We start from the raw sequence: 25,492 nt of genomic DNA on the forward strand, positions 1-25,492 counted from the left end.
CCTAAAGACTAAGGTTTCCCAAAAGGAGATCAATTGGTCCAGAATCTTTCAAACATTCCAAGAGCCCAGGGAATCTGTGCATGCCTACTATGAAAGGCTAATGCAGGCACAAACATGGGAGGGTTTCTTGCCTCTTTTGTGCAAGAACTGAGACCTGAGCTTAGCAATCAGATCATTCAAGGTGTTCATTTATGGTAAAGTAAAGCCACAGGCGAGATCCTGCAATATGTAAATTACTGCAATAATTATTAGAGGTCAAAGTTTAGGGGCTGAAAGAAAGGTCAATGATTGCACAGACCCAGTGGGCACAAAATGGAGGTGAAAAGGGGCCTAGATTGCATAGTCAAGGGTTTGACTTTGACTCCAGTACAAGAAGAAATATGCATTGAGTCTTGCTGGCTTATGGGGGGAACACCCCAGATAAGTGATGAGGTTGAGGAAGTGCCCTTGGAAACAGTATAAGCTCTTTGAAGAAGGTTAACCCTTGTCACATTTGTTACGAGGTTGGGCATTGGAATCAGGAATGTTGCTATAATCCTGATCAAGCAATGATCGATATCCAAATCCCAATCTTCACAGTGCAGGGAGAGCTTCCCCCTGTCCCAAGACACCCTTTGCAGACTTCAAAGGTCCTGAAGTTAAGCACGCCACAGAATTCCTAAGGGTCCGTACAGACCCATAGAGGAAATCCTTGCTTTCAACCAAGTCACATAGTTCCCCATAGCCTATTCATGTCTCAGAATGCCTTGATCCTCATGATGTTCAAGGTCTCCATAGACTTTGAGCAGTCCTAATGAGGGGAAAGAAGGAGTGTGTTCTTGATGTAGTCCTGGAAGTGGCACAGAGTGGCCCCTATGTAGATGGAGTGGTGAATGGACATCTTGTGTCCTTCTTAATGGACACTGGAGCTACTCACTCGCCTGCTAGGACAGTTGAGGTCCTTTTTGGGAAAAGAAGTTCAAGTTGTAAGGCTTACAGATCAACAGCATATGAATCAGATCACTGCCTCACTTCCAGTAAAAATCAAAGACATCAGAAAACAGCACCAATTTGTTGCAGGGCGTGATTCAAGTCCTGTGAACTTGCTAGGGAGGGACCTTTTCTGCATTCTCAATTGTGTCATCTATTGTGCGCAAGGAGCAGGACTGGAGACCAAAGCGGTGGATGCAGATTTTTAATTACAGGCCCCGGAACCTGTAGTCAGGTTGAATCTGGTCACTGCCAAGGAAGATTTACCTATCAATTTGAGAGAGACACTTAGCTAGGATATGTGGGATTTCACTAGAAAAGAAATTGGATTGATTAAGGGTGTCAAGCCCCTAAAGATAAGCCTTTGGCCTAACGCTGTATTTCCTCAATTCAGTCCTTACAAGCTGACCCCTGAAGCCGGGAGTCCATGTAACTCTCCAATTATGGCTTTGCTAAAAGCAAATCAAAAGGACAGTACAGGACATCCAAAAAATTAACCAAATTGTGGTTCTATACTATCCTGTGGTATCAAACCCTGTTGTGATCTTGTTCCAAATTACCCCAGAAGTTGAATGCTTCACAGTCATTCACCTCTGCCAGGCGTTCTTCTCAGTTCACCTTCACAAAGAGAGACAGTTTCTCTTTGCATTTCATTTCCAAGAGAGGACTCTTGTGTGGTGTTATGCTCCTCAAGGGTTTACAGAAATCCCATCTTATTTCAATCAGAGATAAAAAAAGAACCTACAAACTTTGCAACTACTGTGTAGCTTTACCCTAATGCAGTACTAAAATGACTTAATCATTGCTTCGATGACAAAAGAAGCCTGTATGCAAGACACTATTGCTCTGCTCAAACGCTTGGCTGAGAACGGACACAAGGTTTTCCCCGAAACGTTACAGTACTGTCAGAGGGAGGTTATGTATTTGGGGCATCTGATCGAGAAGGGAATATGGCGAGTGTTGCATGAAAGCATTGAAAAAGTCCTTAAAACAAAGTTCCCAATCACACAGTGATAAGTATGAATGTTCTTGGACATGGTTGGCTACTGCCGACAGTGGATCCCAAATGTTTCCTTTGTGGCAAAGCCTTTGCTGAGGCTGGCGCACATTGATATTAATGACCCAGTACCAAAGGATGATAAATGCATGGAAACCATCCAGGAGCTCAAAAATCTACTTTGCAGAACACCCGCTGTTGGAATGCCAGACCATACCAAAGATTTTATACTCTTTTGCCATGAGCGAAATGGGTGTGCTTTATCTGTGTTGACACAGGACCATATGGAGACCAAGCGCCCCACTAGGTATTTCTCAATGACACTTGATTGCCATTACCTGGTTGTCTCAAGGTGGTTGCATCAGCAGTAAGCCTTAGCATTCAGCAAACTGAAGGAAATATTATGGGTTATCCACTCATTGTAATGGCCCCACATTCAATTGAAATTCCTATGACTCAAACCCACACACAACATTTGACCAACAGTCACTTAACCTGCTATAAGAGAATCATTTTTGCTGCTGAGAAAATTTCTTTCAGGAGTTGTAATAACTTAAACCCTGCTTCTTTGTTACCAACCAAGAGGGAGACGAAGAGGGAGTTTTCAACCATGACTGCGTAAGTGTTACCGAGTTGTGCACAAAGCCACGACTTGACATAGCGGATGTCCCATTTCATGAATCTCACCACACCCTGTTTGTAGATGGGTCTTGTTTGGGGGACTCGTGCAGAATTCTGAGAGCCTCACATACTGTGTTCAACTTAAGTGGCATTGTGGAAGCCTCTGATCTGTGCCATTTAACGTCTGTACAGGTAGCAGAATCAGTTGCCCTCACTAGAGCCTGTTATACCTCAGAAGGCTCGTGAGTTAACATTTACACTGACGGGCAGTATGGGTTTGGTGTTGTACATGATTTCAGACAGTTCTGGTAACAGAGGGGATTTATGACATACACTGGCTCATCTAGCAGCAATGGGTTGCCTGTCTACAACCTCCTGGGAGCCTTATGTTACCAGAGGAAATTGTGGTGGTGAAATGTGGTGCACAGGAGTGGCAATGACTTTATCACCAGAGGCAATTGCTATGTGGATGAGATTGCCCAATATTGTGCTCTTGAGTTCAGCACCTTTCACATGGATGAACTGTACACTGCTCAGGGAGAAACTGGTGACCAACATGTTGCTGAATATAGCACCAATCTGTAATGAGCTAAGAGAGTTACAACACACTGCCTGAGAAATCGAAAAGGTCAGGTGGGAAAGAATAGGATGTGTAAAAGATGCAAGTGGTATTTGGGTGTCCAGTGATGGAAATCCGGTCCTCCCACATTCTGTGCTACCCACTGTGGTAAGGCACATGCATGGACCAACATGTGGCAAGAGATGGGATGGTGTTGATCTTTCAGCAATTTTGGCGTAATCCACACTTTCGATGAATGGCAGAGAGTTTGTGCTAGTGCTGCATAATCTGTCAACACCAAATTGTGGGCAGAAAGTTTGTGCTGACCATGAACCATATAGTAAATTCTCATGGTCCTTTCAACTATTTCCAGATTGATTTGTGGAGATACCCTGATGTAGTCAGCTAAGGTAAATCCTTGTGATTGTATATTTATTTTCCTGCTGGGTGGAGGCATATTCCACCAGGAGATGGTACAGCCACCAAACTGCTATTGTGGGTATTCATCCTGCACTTCTGGTTGCCAGTTCATCTCGAACCAGACCAAGGAAGTCACTTCAGCAATGAGGTAATGCAGTTGTTATGCACAGTATTAGGGACAGATCAGAGATTCAATTGCAGAAGCTTCAGGTGTTACAGAAAGACTGACTAGAACTATCAAATCAAGATTTTCCAACGCTTTTGCACTACATCGCTTAAACCAGGGGTATTTAAACTGGGAGGTGGGCCATCCTAGGGGGGCCTACAATGATCCTGGGGGGTGCCAGGATCTGATGAAAAGAAGCATTATGCTGATAACAGGGCTTTGTTTTAAGCAGCAATAAACCGCTCTGTAATGGGCCATCCCTAACATATTTTGTCATTTATATCCAAGTTGGGAGTGTGTGTCAAAAGGGGATGGACTCTAAATACACTTCAAACCCCCCCCCCCCCCCCCCACCCCCAATAATCAGACTTTGGATACATTTACATGTTAGTAAGGCCTTCCTGACCAGAATATTATGTGTGGCATCATGTATTGCATTTTTAAAACAGTAACAGAACGTAACTGCATCATTTAAATAAGGCTAGACATATTTCAATGTTGCCAATTTAATAGAATAATTGTTAAATATGTGGAGGGGGGGCTCCGATTATTTTTTTCCCATGGGGGAGGGAATGACTTTAAAAGGTTTGAAGACAACTGTCTTAAATGGACCAAAGCCATTCCACTTGTATTGAAGAGCATTCATAGCACACCCTGTAGATGGGGATGACTGTCTCCTCACGAGGGGTTGATGGGGAGAGCCATGCAAACTCATTCTGTTCCATTTGATACTCTTGTGAATATCACAGATGGCTTGGTTCTCGAATACTGCAAGAGACGGCCTGACGTTGTATGTGCTATCTCTCATCCGGCTGATGCTGCTACTCCAGCTGGGTGAGTGTCTCCAGGCAATGATTTGAACTCCCCCTTATGCCTGTAAACACAACAATTACCTTTGTTGTTAGACAGCCTGCCATCGAGGCAAGACTTCAAACATCACTCATGCAGAAAGTGTTTATGGTTATAATGTTTGTTTTCTGATGTTAGCCAAATATATGCAAACCATGCAGGTAGAAGACTGATTTGTATATTCTTATCTCCCAACCTCAACAGTTTACGGGGCTGTCTATTTTCATCTACCCTTGTTGCATTCTTTTTCTGGTGCTGTTTTTCTCAATCTACCCTATTAGCAATACTTCATTAAGTTTTTCTTTTCAGACTATTACAAACCCCTAGAAAATGTACAAATAGTAACTGATACAAATATATATTTGTGGTCCACTAAACATGATTACTGTTCCTTCAAGGCATTTAAACTAAGGAATCAGTATGAGTATATGATGAAATTCTTTATTCCTGTGACTAACTCAAGTGCTATTAACCAAAGTATTCATGATTTAAATAGGGTGAGCGGAATTGGCAGAGTTTCATTCAATGGAATTTCACAGAACCACATTAAAATTTGGTGAGATTCCACAGAATTCCATTAAGAGTCAGAGTGGGCACCGCAATGTGCAGTGCATAGCCCTCGGTGCCCTTACATAAGTATGATAGCACACCAAGGGGTATCCACTCCAGTGCACACCACGCAGCACCTCTACATACTTATGTAAGAGCACCAAGGCGTATTCACTCCATTGCATAATACTCAGCACCTTTACATACATATGTAAGGGCAGCAAGGAACAGGCACCGCAGTGTATACCACTTAGCACCCTTACATTTTTGTGTAGGGTGCCAAGTGGTATGCCCTACTGCCAATGATTTGAACAAGGCTGAAAGAGGGGCCACTTCAGATTAAAATTTAACTGCAGTAGTTTTTAAAGACAGAAGAACTGCTCCCCCTTCCAGCCCTGTTAAATTAAAAACAATTGCAAAGTAATTAAAAATTTGGCCTACCCCCAGATTTAACCTGCAAAATTAACAAAGATTAGAGGGTCTTTGCAGGTGGTGAACTAAATGAAAGGATAAGACAAGATGAAGAGAAAGGAAGCAGCAAGAGAGTTAGCACAGAGCATGTTATCAGAAGGAGAAAATACATTTTGAAGGTGCTACCTCAAAGATTAAGAATTGACATTGCTAAGACGGGAACTTTGTGCATAGTACAATAACTGGAAGGAAATTAGACCGTCGACATAGGGGATTGTAGTGAGTTTGACCATAGTTATTTAGTGAAAGGTAGAACCTTTCCTGAATTAGAGGTAAGCATGAAGGGTATCTATTACATATGTGGTAAATCAGCGTATTTATAGTTACTGCATAATGGTGTAGGTAGTTGTTATGCAGCTTTAGTTATTCCCAGAATCTATCATATTAATGAGTTAGACTCTCCCCTCAACTGTTACATAAAATTAACGAAGTATCCTTAGCGATATCTTTGGAGCATTAATACCCTCAATAGGAGTTGCATTGAATGATGTTAAGATAAGAAAGCTGTAGACTTTAGTAGATAGATCTGCTACTAATACTGTAGGTGCCCTAAGCAATGCTCATGCTGAAACGATTTGCATTAGACTTGATGTTTGCAAAGATGCGAAGTCTGAAAGGTCATCTATGCTAGGGAAAGTTGTGCATGCACCCGCAAATATAGATAACCAGATTAATGGCTCTGACACTAACATTACAAACATGAAGCATGAACTGAGTTGGAAGAGATTGATGCCTGGGAAGGAATAGATTCAGTATTTGGATCTATTTAAAACAGATTTGCTAAGATAAGTAAATGGTTAGGGAGCCTAGGTGGAGGGGTATGAAACTGCCTTAATTCCTCTCTTGATTATACTGATTAACATTACATGTGTACTTTTTCTCCTAAAATTCTGCAAAGAGGAAGAGAATTGATGTAAAGTTTGAAGAGAGGCAAAGATAACTCTATGACACTATGTAAGATTTAGGAGAATAGAAGGAGAAGAACCCAAAGTTGATGACATCTGTGTTGTAATAAAGATGCAGTTTTGATGATTTAGATATTAACAGAGAAAGGTTGTGAACTTTGTTTATCTTTTCTAAGCTTCCAATGTGTTTGAAATCCATCTTGTGATAACATAACAGAGAAATGTACTTTCTTCATTCTGAAATGACACTGCACTACACTACTTGACTATCATTGTTGTTAGTGCCTTTGCTCTGATAAAGAATTGTGAGCTTTCCCAGCCTATGAGAATAAGAAGTACCCAGGCAAGGACAAACTCAGAAATGTCTACCTCTTGAACCTCAAAACCATGCACAAACATATAGAAAAAAGTATAAATCAAAAAAATACTCAAATTACTAAATACTCTATTAAATTCACAAACAAAAAAGACAAAATCAAAATGTTAATTTGCAATGAGAAGGTTGGAGCTTTTCAAAATTTTCTTTTTTTCCTAAAAGACGAAGCAATATGCTAGACTTTAGCATACCACTTTGTCTTTTTTGTCCCTAATGCATGCTCTCTTTTTGTTGACACACACCAGTCCTTCCATTGAGGCCACCAATCATTCATGCCAGTAATTAATTTGTAAGAACATGAGTGCCAAGGCAATTCCTGGGGAGGAACTGCAGCCTGCTCCACCCTTTGCTCCTGCTAGCTCTGCCAATGACCATATCAACACCACTACTAACCATTGCACTACTCAAGGTGTGACAGTTCAGACTAGTCTAGGCCACGCAAAGCTATAATAATGGCGTGCATGGCCGGTGTTGTTATTTTTTAATGTATATTTACTTATTAAACACTGTTTTTGTGCTCATTTCAAAAATAGACAGACAGTGCCACCATGTAGTGCACTGTCACTAGAACTTCTGCTAACAATTAAGTGCTGGCGCTGAGCACAGGCTCAATTTAAACACTGGTTTATACTGGATTCTGTTTGCTGTGTTTGTGCTGCTACCACCAATCATGACAAGAATACCAACTTAATTTTTGGTCCTCATTTTCAAGTTCATTCCCATTTACAAAACGTTTTAAATTTTATTATTTGTACATATATATTGTATTCTTCTACTAATAGTAATACATTTTCTAAACAATTGTGGACACTGAGTAGGAATCACAGAACTCCAGGGGTCCTTCGGACTCAGGTAAAGAACTGCTGCTCTAAAGAATGGTCTCAATTACCTCCTACAGTAACATACTCTGCAGCTAATGACTGCAACACTGAAGGAGACCAAATAGTGCAACCCCTGTAAAAGTGTGCTCCTGGGCACATTGTTTATGTGCAGCACAGATGAGTCATCCATCCCTTTAGCAATAGTCAGACACAATAAAGAGCTTGTATTGTCAGGGTTCATGGCTTGTTACTAACACACATCGACCTGTAGAAGAGGTTGCATAGAATCACATTATACATATTCAGTTAAGCGTATGTTCAGTAGTCACTAAGTTCAGTACATATTCCTCCTTCTGGGGTAAACTTGGTAAACTTTTTTATAAATTATGGATTGTCTGATATAAATCAGATATTTTTAGTATAAAAACCTTGAAAGTTGTTTTCTTTGTTGGGAGCATTACGGGAGAACTCAAAAATCATTTCCTAAGGCGTCTCTTGAGCCATATTGATTCCACCATTTTTTTTAAGTTGAGTAGTGATGGGCTGGTACATAACTCTGGAGAAGGAGTGTTGGACCTGTCCCTGTCTGAAGAGTCACTCCCAAATTTTTGCCTACCAGCAAGTTTTTGCTGAATTCATTTTCGTTGGCTTATGAATTTTTGCACATTACCAATGCTCAGGTGCTTGTGCTTTCTCTTCAAAACAAGGTTAAATTGGTTTATACCTAATTGCAGATTTAATGTACTGGTAAGTCCCTTATAGAGTGGTATACCATTTACCAATGGCCTGTAAATTAAATGCTATTAGTGGGCCTGCAGCACTTATTGTGCCACCCATATATGTAGCACCTTAAAACATGGCCCAGGCCTACCACTGCAGCCTGAATATAGTTTTGAGCTGCAATGTCAAATTTGCATTAAAAACCCCTTGCCAAGTCTTAACACCCCTCCTTTTATTACATATAAGCCACCCCTAATGTAGATCCTAGGAAGCTCATAGGGCAGAGTGCTTTGTAATTAAAATGTTGGACATGTCCTGGTAGTGAAAATCTTTCACTACTGGGAGGCCTACCCCTTCCGTAGTATATCATTGTGGATTCCTTTTTGCATTTAATAAGCTGTGATTTCCAATTGGGAGCTTGTGGCTATGCATTGTTTGGCATCTAAAAAATTGTATTGATAAGCCCTCTTCAATAGTAAAGTCACATTTTTCATTATAATTTTGAAAATCTCACTTTTAGAAAGTTGGCATTTTCCTACCCTTAGCCCTTTTGCCTATAGCCTATCTTGGGTCACCTGACTTGGCATAGTTGACAATTAGCCTTTGTAAATTCCTCCCAGACAGTCACACAACAGAGGGATTAAGTATGCCTGAATGGGACATCTGCTAGCAGGATGAAGGGGTGGGGTCGAGCTGAGCACATTCCCACTTACAACTGAATAGCCTGTGCTCTGCCTTCACAAAAAAGGCCTAACAACCCTGTATTGTCACTTCAGCCAGCTTGAAGCCAAGAAAGGGAAGGCAGGGAATTCCATGCACTTCAAAGTCAGTGTCTAGAAGCTTTTCCCACCTTCGAGAACCAGGGCACCAGGACCTGAGACACCAACTATTCCATACACTTCTGGACCTGTGGATACTCTACCAGGAAGAAGGATTGATGTGCTGCTACAAGGGCTGCCACTCTGCTGGACTGCTACTCTGAAGGTGCTACTGCCCTGCTGTGTTGACCTGCTGCTCACTTCCCTCTTGCCTGGGGAAGGAAAACTGGACCTGCAACTTTAGCTTGAATCCTGGTCCCCAGTGTGATTCCAATGGCTAATGTGCTGACCTCCTGATTTGAACCTCAGTGACATAAAAGGCTCCCCAATAGCTTATGGAACAGTCGTCAGTGATTTCCTGAAACCCAAGTGGTGCTTCTCAAGTCCTGGATCCATTGTGTGGCCCACATGTTCTTCAAATCAAGCTTTTGGGCTTTTTACAACCATAAATGGGCCCATGCACACCGTGGCCATGCTGCTTTAACTGAAATTCGGAGTGAGGCGCTGCCAGTCTGCCTCTTCTCACAACAAGCATTGATCGCCCACAGAGAATGCCAATGCACAGAACAAGCCCACCCGTCTGCGATGCCTGGCCTGCTCTTCATGCCACACAGACCACCACTTGCAACACTGTCCTGGCTCCTTGCGATCTTCACCAACCTGAACCGGACTCTTGCACAAAACCTGAGAAGGGAAACTTTCAGTGGGACTAACCTGGGTCCGCATCCGACCCGCACTTCATCGCAGTCGACCTGAACTTTTGACTTTGACCCTGTCCAGCATGACCAGATATTCTTGGCAAGTGCTTTGTGCTTTTAGGCGCTATCGTACAGTTTATTCATTGAAAATGCATAACTCCAGTTCTACTGATTTGAATATTTGTCATTGTGGTCCTGTTTTATGTATTACTTCATCTCTATTTTCTAACCTGGTGCAGGAACCTTTTTGTGTGGTGTTTTCACGGTGTTACTCTTTGAAGTATCACAGAAATACTTCACACATTGCTTCTGCGTTAAGCCTGACTGCTTGCTCTGTGCCAAGCTACTGGGGGGTTGAGCACAGGTTAATTTGGGGTTCGCTTGTGCCTTACCCTGACATAGATTGTGGTTGCTGCTTGACTAGGGCTCCTCTCCAGTCAACCAGTAACGCAATTTCTCACAAGGGAGTTCCAGACTCTTGTTATGTTGCCAGAAAAAGAGTGTTCATGGGTCATTTCCTTCTTGAAATGGGGCAGGGCCAGTGGTAGTGAGTCAGTGCTTCGTAGGATGTGTGATTTTTTAGAGATTTCTTGTTTCTTTTATAGGTATTTCAGTGTATCCATATGAAGAGCTTTGTGTATTATACAAGCTGGTTTGTAAATGAATTTTACTTCTATATGGAGCCATTGTCAGTGTGGGGGACATGTTATCTGTCTCCTGTTGTAAGCCTGGCTGCTGCATTCAGCGTTGCTCTGATAGGTGCCAGGTGTATTTTTGGTGTGCTTGGAAGAGGTTGCCTTGCCATAGTTTAATCATTACAGTACTAGGGATTGTTCTATGATTTTGAGGTCATCCTCTGGAATTAAAGGTCTTTCCTTTTTAGTAGCCTCAGTTTGTACATTGCATTTCTTGCTATGAGATATATGTGATTTACCATGTTCATATTTATGTCAAGTGTGTTTGGAGGATTTGATTATGCTGGGACTGCGGCAATCCATTCTTGGATTGGGAGGGAATTCTCTGGAGGAGACAGTTGGAGGAATTCCGTTTTCAGTGGGTTGAGGAACAGTGGTTTGGACTAGTCAGTGTTGAACTTCTTTTATTGTATTGTGTGTAGTGTTTAGTCTACCAATGGCTAAAATTGTCATTCAGTGATATTAAGTTGCACAGAAACTAAAACCCTTGGTATAAAACATGTATAGGACATTTATGATTCAACAGGTGTTGAGGGCTTTCACACACAATGTTTGAAAAGGCAACTCAAAGGTTTGTTGTTACATTGCTCTGAGTATCCACTGAGCATCTTAGTATATATGAGGGGTGTGTTCCTGTATGCTGCAAACACCGGCACCACAATTACTACCGCACTGCAATGCCTGTAAGACTACCTGGATGTCTAACATGCATCTTGATTCACACAGTGAATTAATGAATGGTGTCAGCTTACCAGGTGTAGGGAGGGTTATTGATGCTAACAAGGTTCCGTTTAGGATAAAGAAGGGATGTTGACAGCTTGACCTGGATCAGGTTGGTGATCCTGACTAGGATTGGAAAGTAACACTGCTTAGGATGGCATGCTGGCCAGGTGTTCAGAGGGACGTTGGTCACTAGCCTGGTTGTGTTATACTACCCATTGTCAAGGCCTGTCCTAGCTTTTTATGTCTGGAGTTCTCCACACCGACAGCGGAGTCTCTGCAGTCATAAGGTTACTATTAAATTGATAGCTTGTGAATACCAAAAAAGAGTAAACTTACACAAAAGTGTAAGTTTACCTTTGGGAATCTTGCGCATTGTATGAAAAAGATAAAACAAGATAGATCACTCAGTCAGTAAATCAGTTATAAAAAATATCATACAAAAGAGCTGTGATGTGAAACTTCTCAGTTGTCTCGCCCTATACTCCTTCACCCTTACCCACACATAAATTCACATGAATGACCACAAGTATTTGTTGACAAAAAAAAAACAAAAAAAGAGGAAACATGAAGCCAGCCACAGCAGATAATGATGAGCAGGGAGTATGAAAATTGATCATTTACACAGTAAAACGTATTAGTGTGGCCTATCTCACACTCTTCAGTTCATTAATTTACATAATTCTTCACTGCCATCAAAGCTCTCCCTTTCCTACACAGGCAAATATCATTCTAGGTCTGGGTTTTGAAGCACAGCAGTCAAAGAAACCTACTGCCAACAATATACATAAAGTAGACATTGTTTCCATCCATTTTAACTGTTAGTTTTCTTCCACCAGCCTCTGTCTTCCATTGGCATGAGACACTGTCAATGAAGTCTTGGCAAAGACAAGTGGAATTAACATCCTCCACCTAATGCTAATGGCTGTTTGGGTAAATCCTTCTGTCTCCCCCTGTGTGATTGCATTGAACTGCAGGAAAAGCAACTTTAAACTATAGTCTTCTCTGTCAGCTCCTGCTGGATCTCTACTCCATGTCTTGCCACAATGGGCTAACACTGTTTGCGTTAGAGGCATCCCAGACCTATTGGCATTGCCAATGCTTGTTTTTCACTTATCACACCTCCTGGTTGGTACTAAAGAATGAGCAAATCATAGCAGGCTCAGGGGCATATTTACAATGCCCTAGCGCCACCTTGTGCCACATTAACGTCATTGTTTTTGACATTTATGTGGCCCAACAAGGCCGAAATCCCCACCCATATTTACAGGGTGACGCAATGAATGCATTGCGCCATCATGTAACCCTTTGAACTACATCATTCCTGCACCAGACATAATGTATGCAAAGTGGGCATTCCCCTGTTAGAAGAGACCGAAAAATGGCGTAAGGAAATCTAAAAGATTTCTTTGTGCCATTTTTTAGGACAATTTTAACACCTGCTCAACAGCTGGCGTTAAAAGGGGGCTTCCATTCTTTAGAATGAAGCTCAATGTACTCTGCAGGATTAGCACATCTATAGCGTCATGTGAAATGACACTATTGCCCCCTACTCTTCGCCATGGTGCGCCGTATTTTAAATAAGGCACACACATGGGGGCGGTAGGGGGGTGATAAGGGGCGCTGGGAAAGTGGCGCTGCACTCGATGCAGTGACACTTTCCTTAAATCTGCCCCTCAGTTTTGCACTCAGCGCACTGAGCTGGCTGAGTGCGGCGTAGTGATCATAGCTCCTATTTATTCATAACTTTTCCAATAAACACTTTTTAGAACATCGAAGACATTTTACATCACCGAGTCTCATGAATCAGTTGACTGACGAGAGGGGACTGTTTTAACTAAAAATATATAGAGAACATACGTTATGCCGCTTTTGCATGCTGTATTTGCTCTCAGACCTAAAGAATGGCTGAGGAACACAATGAAACGTCGTGGTATGTTTTCTGAGAGCAGTCACACAACAGATTTTCAATCTCTCAATGTACTATCTTCTGCACAGCATAGAGATGAGTTTCTAAACAAACTCTGGGAAACATTTGACATTGGCAGAACAACTGTAGCTACAGAGGAATAAAGGGTGACATGTCCCTTTACTAATAATCAGGCAAGGTCGTATTAAAGCCCCGGCAATAATAACAAACGACGGCCTTAGTAGAGAGCTGTTCTGAGCACAGGATAAGAATGTTTATTTTACAGTCTAATTTTAGAAATACAGAATAATCAACCGAGGGATTCTGTTAGCATGACAGCTACATTCTGAAAAAACGTCTTGGACAAGTGATAGGCAGTGTAAGGAACTCCACAGCTTAACACGAATTTGCCATACCAATAGGTCGGACACAAACCTTTTGGCTTTCTCAATTATCGTTGTCATGGTTTTTGCAAACCTTTGTTGTTGTGGAAGTTGCTGGATTCTCCTTAACCTAAAAACACATTAGCTAAAAGTAAAAATATTTTAAAGTCTCAAAAAGCACATGTTGCCATAGTAGTCCCTCCTACTTAATGGAACTCCATTGTGTGTAAGTTTGCTCCCTGTAAAAAGGCATAATGCCATCACTCACAATGAAGTCAGCCAATGTCTGAAGTGGGATGACCTGCCGCCCCATACTGTATTCTACAGCAAGAGGAAGAAATATTTTAGTGACACAAAAATAGACCAATTGAGGAAGAGGGATGAGAAAGCTACTACAAGCATATTATTATACATATAAATGTAGTAAAAGCAAATGGTTTGGCTAACACTAGATCTAAAAAGCACTGGCAAAGCCAATAGGTCGGGCATTGTCTTTCTGCATTTTGGCTTAGTTAATGTGGTTGTATGATGAAATATTGGAGGCAAAAATATTGAAAAACAAAAATATAGCCAAACAGATATTAAGAACAAAAAAGTTGGCTTTCAATGTCTTGAATGTAAAGGACAACATATCAACTACACAAATGTAGAAGGCCAAAATACAATCACAAAATATGTAACTATATTCAATTTTTGATATCGAACAGAATATAACCCATAAAAACATAGTTACCTAAAAAAGTTACCTTAAAAAAACATATAATATATAAAATCCAAAATTACATTTTATCATTCACAAATATAAACTAAAATAATATGATAAAATACTTCAATGAACATATAAAGTATGCATACATGTTGAATAAATACAATACTACAATAAACATTAATACTAAAATAAATAATAAGCAATAATGCAGACAGTATATCTCAAATATTAAAAAACACACACACACACAATTATTACAATTAAATATATATATAAAAATATTGCTTAAAATAAAATACATGAGTATTAATACATAAATATAACTTTTGAAAAAATTAAATCACAAAAAATACAATTAAAAAAATTAAAAATCAGAAATTCACATAAAAAACTAGACTTCTAAAGGCCAAATTTACTAACAACACTTCAAAGAAAGAAAGAAACAGTAAAAAAAGTGTTGGACTTTGAAGGGGCCAGGTTTACTACACCCACCTAACCTAAACAACAGTAGAGAAATTATTGGACTTTTGACGGGTCCGGTTTACTGTTTCCACACCCACATAAACCACAGTATGGAACGTGCTGTGCTCACTCCAACTTAAGTAAAGAAGTAAAAATGTTGATCTTTGGATGGGTCAGGTCTACTCTTCCCAATACAATGTGAGCAACAGCAGGGAAGTGTTTTACTTTGGAGGGATCAGATTTACTATTAAAGCTACAGAAGGGAAAGTGTTAAAGTTTAGTGAGGTCAGATGTACTATTCACCCTCCAACCTGAGCAATAGAAGTTCCACCGCACTGAGTTTGCAGCCATTCATCAGCAAGCAGAGCAAGTAACAGATGAGTCTGTCACATGGAGACATGAGCCAATCAAATTGAAGGAGTAAAAGAGTTGCACAAATGAGGGATTAGCTGTTTGACACCATCTGCACATGGGCCTTATCGATGCCGACTCACCTGGTATGTTGGGAACTGTAGGCTTCGGATCCAGATCATAGCAAAAAGAGAGCACCAGAAATGGGGTGCAGCACATCACTAATAAACACTACTTCGAGTACAACCCAGTATTGCATTCTTATTGAACTCTAATATGTAGTTTTGCTTTAAGACTAAAGTACTTTCTTTTAAATAAAAAAAAGTGGACTGGACAAAACATTATTGCATTTGTTGGTTGACTGTTGAGTTCTGAGCTCTTGTCTCCCACAATAACCACCTGAGAACCCTGCAACCTCTAACCCTTGCTACCCTGAGAGTCAAGTGCAGAAAGGGTTGTTCGTGGCCCAGTTTGCAGAGCCACAGCAGATCAGACCTCAGGACACTAGTGGCTAATGACCTCAACCACCATGGTTGGAGCCCAGTGACCAGGTCCGTCGTGTTGTCACCCAAATGGGGCCTAACAGTGGACGATTCTACTTTTATTGTATTTTATCATGTTATAGTGTGATTTTTTTATTAACTGCTGCATAAAGGATTTATTACTCTTTATTTATTCAACTGATTGGTCACATAAGATGGGGCATCAGTGATTCTTGTCAGGGGATTGGTGTGGGTTGCCAGACAGCAGGCACCAGTCAGTCAGGAAGCTTTTAAAACATATATTAATGGAAAACCTTTGTCATTAATGCCCCATCCCCAAACAGGTGGAGATAGAGGACTCTGCTTAGAAATATTTACTGCAGTGTTGTTTCAAGACTACAGTTCTTCCAGTACACAGTGTGGCTTCAGCCACGGACACAAACAAAACGTATGGCTACCTTTCAAAGCCTCACACGGCATAAAGAACTCTGTCGCCCTTAAGAGAGCACTGGTCGCTATGCCCCTTACTTACTAGCAGTTTTGTACTACTATCAGCACTTCCACCCCATCAGAGAACTAGTCACACACTACCAGAAGCACGATCCCAGCCCTCTCCGACAGTCACGCAACAGCTCACACTTACCTCACAAAACTGCAGCCTGACACTACTGATTGCACTCTCACATCCCTCACAGACTACCGCTAGAGAAAGGCCAGTCATGAAGGCTAACAAGTTACAATTACTGCTCCCTAGCGCCCTCTTGTGCAAGGAATACTGGCGTGGGCTCTCTCCCACAATATCCACAGAAAAATAACTAGCACTCACTTGTTTTAAAATTATTTTCTACCGTTTTTATGGATATGGCATTCTTCTGGTTTATTCTTTTGCAATAAAAACGTATGACGTGGTTTCTTTTACTGGTTTATTATTCTGCAAGTGCATGTTAAAACATAATTTTGCATCAAACACGCCTGTAACTGAAACGAAGAACCTCACCATGTCCGTCAATAAGTGCTGTCGCTTCCCCAGCAAGGAACTCAACATTCTTTCAGTAATCGCACTCGGTTATCTTTATCAGAGTGACTAACTTCAGGTCAACAGTGACACCCATTGGTCTAACAAGGTTTTGGTCCTTATCATTTGTTGGCACTCCCAGCTGTTCTTGCTCGGTGAACAGAGTGTGCTTGTTCAAGCAGATTTTGAGCAGATGTATAAAATACCACGTTAATGATATCTGGGGTGGAAAAATGAACCACGGAGGGTTTCGATTGACCCTGAGATGAGATTTTTCCCATCCGGTGCCGAGCTTTTTTAAATATATTTGTGGTAGTTTGTGTTAAAATCTTCATAACTCCCTGACCCACAAGAGATATCCAGAACAAATGTACTTCTTTCTTTCTCTGCCTTTTTGAGATTTCAAAGTTTGTGACCAGGGAAAATAGACTAAGAGGCCCATTTATCAACAATTCATGCAAGTTGTCCGGCAGCGGTGCATGACGGGAATCGGAAGGAATGCTTCGTACCTAACATCATATGGCACATTCCTGCATATCCAAGCACTGGCGCGCAATGTGCTGCCTACCGCCAACACAGGCACTCTTGCACCATGGTGCCTACGCTACAAGCAGGATTGTTTTTGTGTAAGGAAAGTGTACATTTGTGTACAAAAACTATACAATGGACATTTTCCTCTTTCTATGTGAATGCAGCCCATATAAAAAGTGGGAAAAACGAGTAGAAATAAACACAATTTCCCTAGTTATGACTCATCTGGGGAGGAGAAGGTTTTTGGCACATCCCAGGTGTACTACTTATGGTAAATCTGGTAGTGTGTCAAAATCCATGGGTGTTGCATAGAAACCCCATGGACCACCCCTGGAACATCTCCCTGGAGCAGAGTAACACAACTCAGCGATTTGCACTGCATTACTGTGGATTTATCAAGCCACTCAGGGCCATGCAAGGTGACCTTTCATGGCTTGATAAATTGCATTTTAAGGGTTGCACCACTTTTCCATGTCGTTAAGAGGTGCAAAAGCGACACAGCCCTTTGATAAATTTGCCCCCAGTGTGTAAAAACACACACACATATATTATACCTAAATGCAGTTGCTACTAACTAGGAATAGTTGGGAAACAGTATTTTCAACAATGCTGGAACAATGACGTGTCCTTACAATGACACCCGAACAATGAAACAGTCTTAACAATGAAAGTCTTTACAGCAACGTTTTTTTACACGAATATGCCTTTAAGACTAATTACTTTACAATGAAAATGCAAGTATTTTACAGGTAAGAGTATCTATCTATCTATCTATCTATCTATCTATCTATCTATCTATCTATCTATCTATCTATCTATCTATCTATCTATCTATCTATCTTGTGTGCATAGGTCCGTATAGCACCTCAGCGTTGGGAAACCCTTCTGGGTAGCCATGCGTTCTACAAATACATCTTCATAACATATATATATATATATATATATATATATATATATATATATATATATATATATATATATATAAAAATATATATATACATAAAAATAAATCCTTCAGCTCTTATTAAGCTGTAAGAAAGAGTCGCACCCAACATGTCTGTATTTCTGTATTAATTAATTATTCGGCTATGCGTTTCAAGCCCAGAGGCTCTATGTCATGGCTTGATAGAAAAATTGTGCTCAATCCACCCTCAGCATAAATACACCAGTTTCATAAACATAGAAAAAATACTCAAAAGAAAGTAAATGTATATATATATTACCTTCCAATCTCCTAAACTCATCATATATACTATGTTTACTAAAACAAATTTTGTGGAAGGTCCAAAAACCCAAATAATGCAACTAACTTAAAAAACCACAGTAATGTGACTACTAACATTACAAATCATGGTAGCCCGTTATGAGTACCCTCATAATTATCTCACATTCAACACATACATATAAATATGGCTCCCATGAATAATCACACCATCCTGTTTTTTCAGTTAATTTTCTCACATTCAAGTTATTATCATAATTTGCAAAAGTTCAATATTCTATTAATTATGAATTATAACCATGATATACCATATTCTAAACCTGAATAACTGGCCAAGTGGCCATTCATCTGTATAAATTAAATAATTCACAATTTGTGTAAATTTGCAAGTCAAGATTCAACAAATATTTATACCATCTCAGAAATATAATAAACAACCCTATATAAAGCACCCCAATCAGTTTTTTCAACTTATAAACTCCCAATAAAAAAAAAAAGTGATATATCCTACAATCAAACACAACGAAACAAGCAAAACCAAACATTCTTCAAATCCCAGTGTCAAATTCAATGGAAGCGCAAGAGGAGTTTCAAACAGGAAAAAAACACGGAGAAAAATTTCATGCTAAAATGCTTGAAAAGTCATACACAAAGAATAAAAACCATGCCCTTTATATAATGAGAAAAATGATGGAAAAATGATGATGGAAAGATGAAGAGAAAGGTTAATATAAGATAAAGGAATGAAGAAAGAAAAAGGCAAAGATAAAAGCAAACCTTATGATTGTACATCCCCACAAAAAATATATAGAAATGGACCACAGACCGATTAAGTCTGAAACCACTGATAATGCTGACACATCAGCCTATGTGTACATAAAGTTCTTCATCTTCATTCAAACCTGCAGGTGACTTATTATTGACTAAAATGATATAATCTGATTCTTTAAATCTCAAAATCCTTTCTCCATCTCCTCCACGTATAGTCTTCTCAATCCTATCAATGCCAAAGAATATCAAAAGATCAGCATCCTGGTTATATGCTTTTGCCCAATGTCTAGCAAAAGGATAAGAGACATCATGATTTTTAATCACTCTATAATGTTCTAAAACTCTCTTTTCCACAGGACCAATAGTGCTACCAATATATTGTAATCCTCATGGACATTGTAGAACATAAATGCAATGATCAGACCCACAAGAGATGTGTTTATCTTTCTAACCTCCCCCAGGGCTGTCTTTTTTGTTTTCACATTCTTACTCCTCTTACATGCCTTGCATTTCCCGCATTTGAAAAAACCTTTTTGCTCACTAAACCATCCAGTCTTTTTCCACTGTACCCCCAGATGGCTATGTACTAAGATGTCACACAATGACCTCGATTTGCCATACGTAAATTGAGGAAAAGGGGCAAGAGTCTTCCCAATCACAGAATCTTGTTTTGCTATATGCCAGTGTCTCGTCACTGTTGGAGCAGATATGCTAATATGGGAAAATTCTAATGATTTGCGTATGAATACTAATGAGAAATATTGATAAAAGAACTAATATTTGAAAATAACTTGTATGGGTTAAATGTGCCCATGGGGAGTGGTCACCATGTGTAAAAACAAGATGCTGAATAATGAAAAATAAATATTAAAGATGTGTAATATGTCATATTTGAAGGTATAACCTATGTTTTATGTTAATTCGTGTTCTGAACTTAGCCATACTGGAGGCCTGGTTTTCGCTGGGCCTTGCTTGCTTTAACGTGGAGACGCGACAAGCTGCCAAGGACTGGAACTGGAGAAAAGGACCTTGAACTGTACAGAGTTCAGACAGAGCTCTGCTATAAAATTCTGCAAATTTACCAGTGGACAGGGGATGATGAGGCCAAAATTGATACAATTATGTGTAGTGTAGGCTAAATGTACTTTCCCAGGACTTGAACAATGGAAGCACTGACTGAAAGACTGTGAGCAACAATTTTGTTACCTGAAGAGCCGGATGATGTTCTCACCAACAGAAGAACCAATCAGACTAATGGAACTCGAGTCCTGAATTTACTGAATATGTGGTAAAAAGAACTATAGGTTAGAGTCATAACTTCTGATAAGGTCGACCAATTAGCAATTAGTGGGATGGACTGTGAGACCCTAATAAAAAGTCATGACAAGGGGAGAAAATTCAGAGCTGAGAGGCGAAAGTTGATGACATCAGGAGACGCTGTCCGAAGTGCTGATAATTGGGCTTACTCTCTGTGAGCCTGATACTTGCTGATGACTGATGACCTGATGAGACGAAGACTGACTAGTTGCTGATCTATCTTGGATAGGTAGCTCTAATAATGTGACTGACTAATGTGTTGTTTTTTCTTCTAGGTACCAACTGCGCTGTCTAAAAACGTTTTTCTCTTTTTTTAGATAGATTTTTCCAAATTAATAGTTTTTGTCTAAATTGTTTTCGCATGAAGACCCACATGCTGATGCTAATTTGGGATAGGTACGCCTCACAAGGGTGACTTTAACTGTGACAACTGACTGACTAAATTGCATTGCTGAATTATTCCAAAATTGTTGAAGAATTTGCTGACTTGTGTTGTTGCTTGATTTTCTCGAGATTTTCTTGGTGAACAATTGCTTTGGATTGATTAATAAAGTTTGATTAACAATAAGGTCGAATAAAGATTTTGATTAGAATTGTAACTAACAGGGAATAAAAACGATTAACCTTGACGAGAGTTATGGCATTTTCTTATTAGATAACGTTTTCCATAAATGTTCGACTTTGATTATAGTGGTTATTAATGGTTCATTGGTCTACCACTTGGCTGGGATACTCCATGCGATCCGAAAGGTTCATCGACCTATACGCGTCCCCTTGTAAGTTTACTTACTAAGGACAATGCGCGCTAACATCACCATCCTCTTAACAGCTGTATTTTCTCAATTGAAAGTTGTTATCACTCTCATCTCTGGTATATTTCCCTCACACTTCCTTCTTTTTACCAAAAGAGTTTCCCTGGTGGTTTTTGCTTCTTTTTCACTAGTTACCCTCAAAACCTTTTTCGGATAACCTCTTTCTCTAAATCTACCAATCATTCTACTTTCCTCCCCTTTATAGGCTTTCAAAATGCTGCAATTCCTCCTAGCCCAGAGCAATTCGCCATAAGGGATACTCTGTTCCAAATTTGCAGGATGATGGCTGTTTGCCTGTAGAATATTATTCCCTGCAGTGCTCTTGCGGTATAATTTAGTCTGCAATCTCATTTCCTGTACCTTAAGTAGCACATATAGGAAAACCATTCTCGTGGGATGTACCTTCCTAGTAAATTTCTAATTCAAAGTATTCCGGGAAATGTGTTCCAAAAATTCATCCAATTTCTGTTGCGTAGCCTCCCAGATCATAAAGAGTTCATCCATGTGTCCAGTCCAGATCGAAATATGTGTAGTCCCTTTTCCATTTTTCTCCACTCACACCTGTGTGGCCTCCCACCAACCCATGAAGATTCTAGCGTAAGTTGGAGCAAAGCAGCTTCCCATCGTGTTTCTGACCAATTGGCGATACCACATATGTTTAAAGATAAAAAAGTTGTTTTTCAAACAAAATTCCAGCATCTCCAATAACATCATGGAATGATCATATTGGCAAAGTGGCCTATCACGGATAAAATATCTGCATGCCAGGATCCCCAGATCATGCTCAATAGAGGTATACAGGGACTCCACATCTAGGGTAACTAACAAGAAATGTGTTTCACAGGGAATCCCATTAATTTTAGAGATAAAGTTCATGCTGTCCCTACATTAAGAGGATAAGGCCAACACATCGGGTAGAAGGAAAAAATCCAAATACATAGAAGTACACTCTAGGAGACTATTGTTGGCAGAAATGATAGGTCTACAAGGTCGATTTTCTCTATCCCTATGTACCTTTGGTAACATATAAAAACAAGGTACAGTAGGTTTTTTAACCAGAAGAAACTGACATTCCTCTGTAGTGAGTAATCTCTCCAATCAAACAATTTTGCATGATATTGACATATAGGGCCTGATTATAACTTTGGAGGAAGGTGTTAATCTGTCCCAAAAGTGACGGATATCCTATGGAACTCGTAATGCGGCTGGTGGTATATCCATTTGGGAAGGATTGACACCTCCTCCAAAGTTGTAATCAGGCCCATAGACATATTATAATTTTGAATGGATGTTTTCTCATAGTTCCCTGTGTTGTCACGTTGCCTTTCTGCTTCATTACAATATTTCTTGACATCCCATAAAACAACATTTCCACCTGTATCAGAAGGTTTGATGACTATGATATAGTCATCAATGAGGGTTTTTAGAGCATTTTTCTGTTCATTATTGAGATTGGATGTGTGATCACTTCTTTTAGCCTTACGCCAAATCTCAATAAGATCACAAATAATAACCTTGTGAAAAGTATCTATAGAGTCATGGGGAGTGAATGGAATAAAAATAGATTTTTGTCATAACTGAGTGATTTCTGATCCATCCAATTCTAAGTCCAAAGACTCCAGAAATTCCCGCTCACTCATCGCAGTGGTCCCAACTCCCTCCAACTCAACCAAAGTTGACAACCCCTCTATATCACCTAACCATAAGTCATTAAATGTTGAGTCAAGTACATGTGAAGTAGATACATCATCAGCCTGTCCCTTCTTATTTTCTTGTTGTAAAAACAGCATTTTCCATTTTAATTTACATACAAAAAGAAATAGATCAATTCTAATTCTACAAAAATCCAAGTCAGCTGTAGGACAAAAAGTTAAATCAAGGTCCAATAAGGATTGTTCCGCTGGAGTTAGCTGATGTTCAGAAATGTTAATCACTGTAAGAGAATTCTCAACCATCATTTTCTTTTCGTCTGCCTTGTAGATCTCCCATGAGGTATTGTGTCTTTGACTGTTCCAATTGCCTCTTGTCCTTTTCCTTCTGCGTTGCTTCCTCCTCTTCCTCTTGGTGGTCCACCCTGTACGGTTTGATTTCTCTGTAAAAAACAATCTTCATCAAATGATGTAAAAGGAAGAGGATCCTTACAAGATGTCGCCTGGATTTCTTCATAGTCCGATGAATAATTGTTAGAACTTGATTCCGATGATGCCAATTCCTGTTTTCTCAATAAGCCCTCAAACAACAACACCAGGGAGGGGCATAAGTGGGAGATTCGGAGGAAAGACTCCTGGTCCCATGTGTATGGCTCCCAATAATCAACAAATCAAAAATAATATACACACAGTTCCAAAACACAAGATGGTTTCTTTCAGACTAATGGTTCTGCATTGAGTGGAAATCAATATATTCGAAGCAAAAGCCCTCACTCACCTTCTGGTGACATGCTTCATCATAGGGTTATGCTCCTCGTCAGGCCGGCGCTGCAATGCCTGACGGGCCCCACAGGGGGGCTCTTTGCCGGAGATCTTTTGAGAATAATGCACAACCGGTCAAAAAGTAATTTAAGGATTGGTATAAGGGTAGTTAAAAATGACTAGAAGTAAAAAATGCTATTTATTATGATACTAATACCTCTGACATGATTAAAAATGACAAATTGGGATATGGTAAAATAATGTCTACACTCCCCAAATGGCAAAAATTAATACAGTCACTAAATCTCACAATAGAGAATAGCAAAGGTAAAGGTAAACACAGGATCCCAACTCTTGCTGCAGTAGAGGATCTACTCCTGGCTGATACTTGGACCCACAATACTCCTGTTAGTTATATCATGCAATGTGCAAGTGTGGCCCTCAAAGAAAACTTCTTTCAGTTTGATAAACGCCTCTTCCACCAGATACAGGGTACTTCCATGGGGAGTACTTTTGCGCCCAGTCTTGCCTGTTTATATATGTTTGCTTTTGAACAGCGCCATATACTTACTCCTGCACAACCATTTTTTTCTAACATCAGACTGTGGCGTCGTTATATAGACGACATTCTAGTGATATGGAAGGGTTATGTAGAGCTAGCAATAGCTTTTACACAGTGGGTCAATACCTTAGACACCCATCTTCGCTTCAGTTCCAACATCTCTGACAGAGAGGTATCCTTTCTTGACCTACGAATTACACTAAAAGACGGGTACCTCCATTCCTCTGTGTTCCAGAAACCTACTGATAGGAACAGCCTTTTACTTTACAACAGCCACCATCCTAAAGCACTGCGAGATAATCTTCCTTTTGGACAGTTCCTTAGGAGACGACGTAACTGCTCGGATACGAGTGATTTCCATACCCAAGCTAACACCCTGTGTTGCAAATTAAGTGAACGCAACTATCCAGTGATGAATATTAAACGGGCGAAGAAGAGAGCTAGCAATATCCCAAGGGAAACCCTTTTGACCAACAATACTCGCACACAACAATCCAGACTGACATGTGTGACCACATTCACCCCTCTGAGTAACCAGATTAAGGGTATTGTTCAGAGGTATTGGCCTATCCTCACTAGTGCAGGCGAATCATTAGGACGCCCATTATTCGCCTTTAAAAGAACCCATAACATTAAAGACTTAGTAGTCCATACAAGACCTACACCACACCAACACATTGACAACATAGGTCAAAATCAATGGTTGAAAGTTACAGGACACTACCCTTGTGGTGGGTGTAATGTCTGCCCGATGACTAGCAGCACTCAAGAGGTGGTCCTGGGTGAACTCAAGAAATGGCAATTGAGATCACATACCAACTGTCGCACAAAGGACTGTATATACATGATTACGTGCCCGTGTGATCTGAAATACATAGGTATGACAACCAGAATGGTAAAAATACGAATCAATGAGCACCGTAGTACCATCAGATGTAAGAGATCCTCTACGAAACTGACTAATCATTACATTGAAAAACACCACACTCCCGGTGACATTAGATGGGTTATTTTGGAAACCATTAGAGACAATAAAGACTGTACAACTAGACTCTTTGAGAAGGAACAACGGTGGGTTTTCAGGTTGAAGACCCATATATCTGGACTCAATGATGAGATTCCGTGGACTAACTTTATCCACAAATAATCAGGTCTTGTTTTCCTTGCCAGTATGCCCCTTTTTGCAGCTTTCTGGTATTTC

The sequence above is a fragment of the Pleurodeles waltl genome, chromosome 8 (genome assembly GCF_031143425.1).
Source record: "Pleurodeles waltl isolate 20211129_DDA chromosome 8, aPleWal1.hap1.20221129, whole genome shotgun sequence".
Classification (NCBI taxonomy): domain Eukaryota; kingdom Metazoa; phylum Chordata; class Amphibia; order Caudata; family Salamandridae; genus Pleurodeles; species Pleurodeles waltl.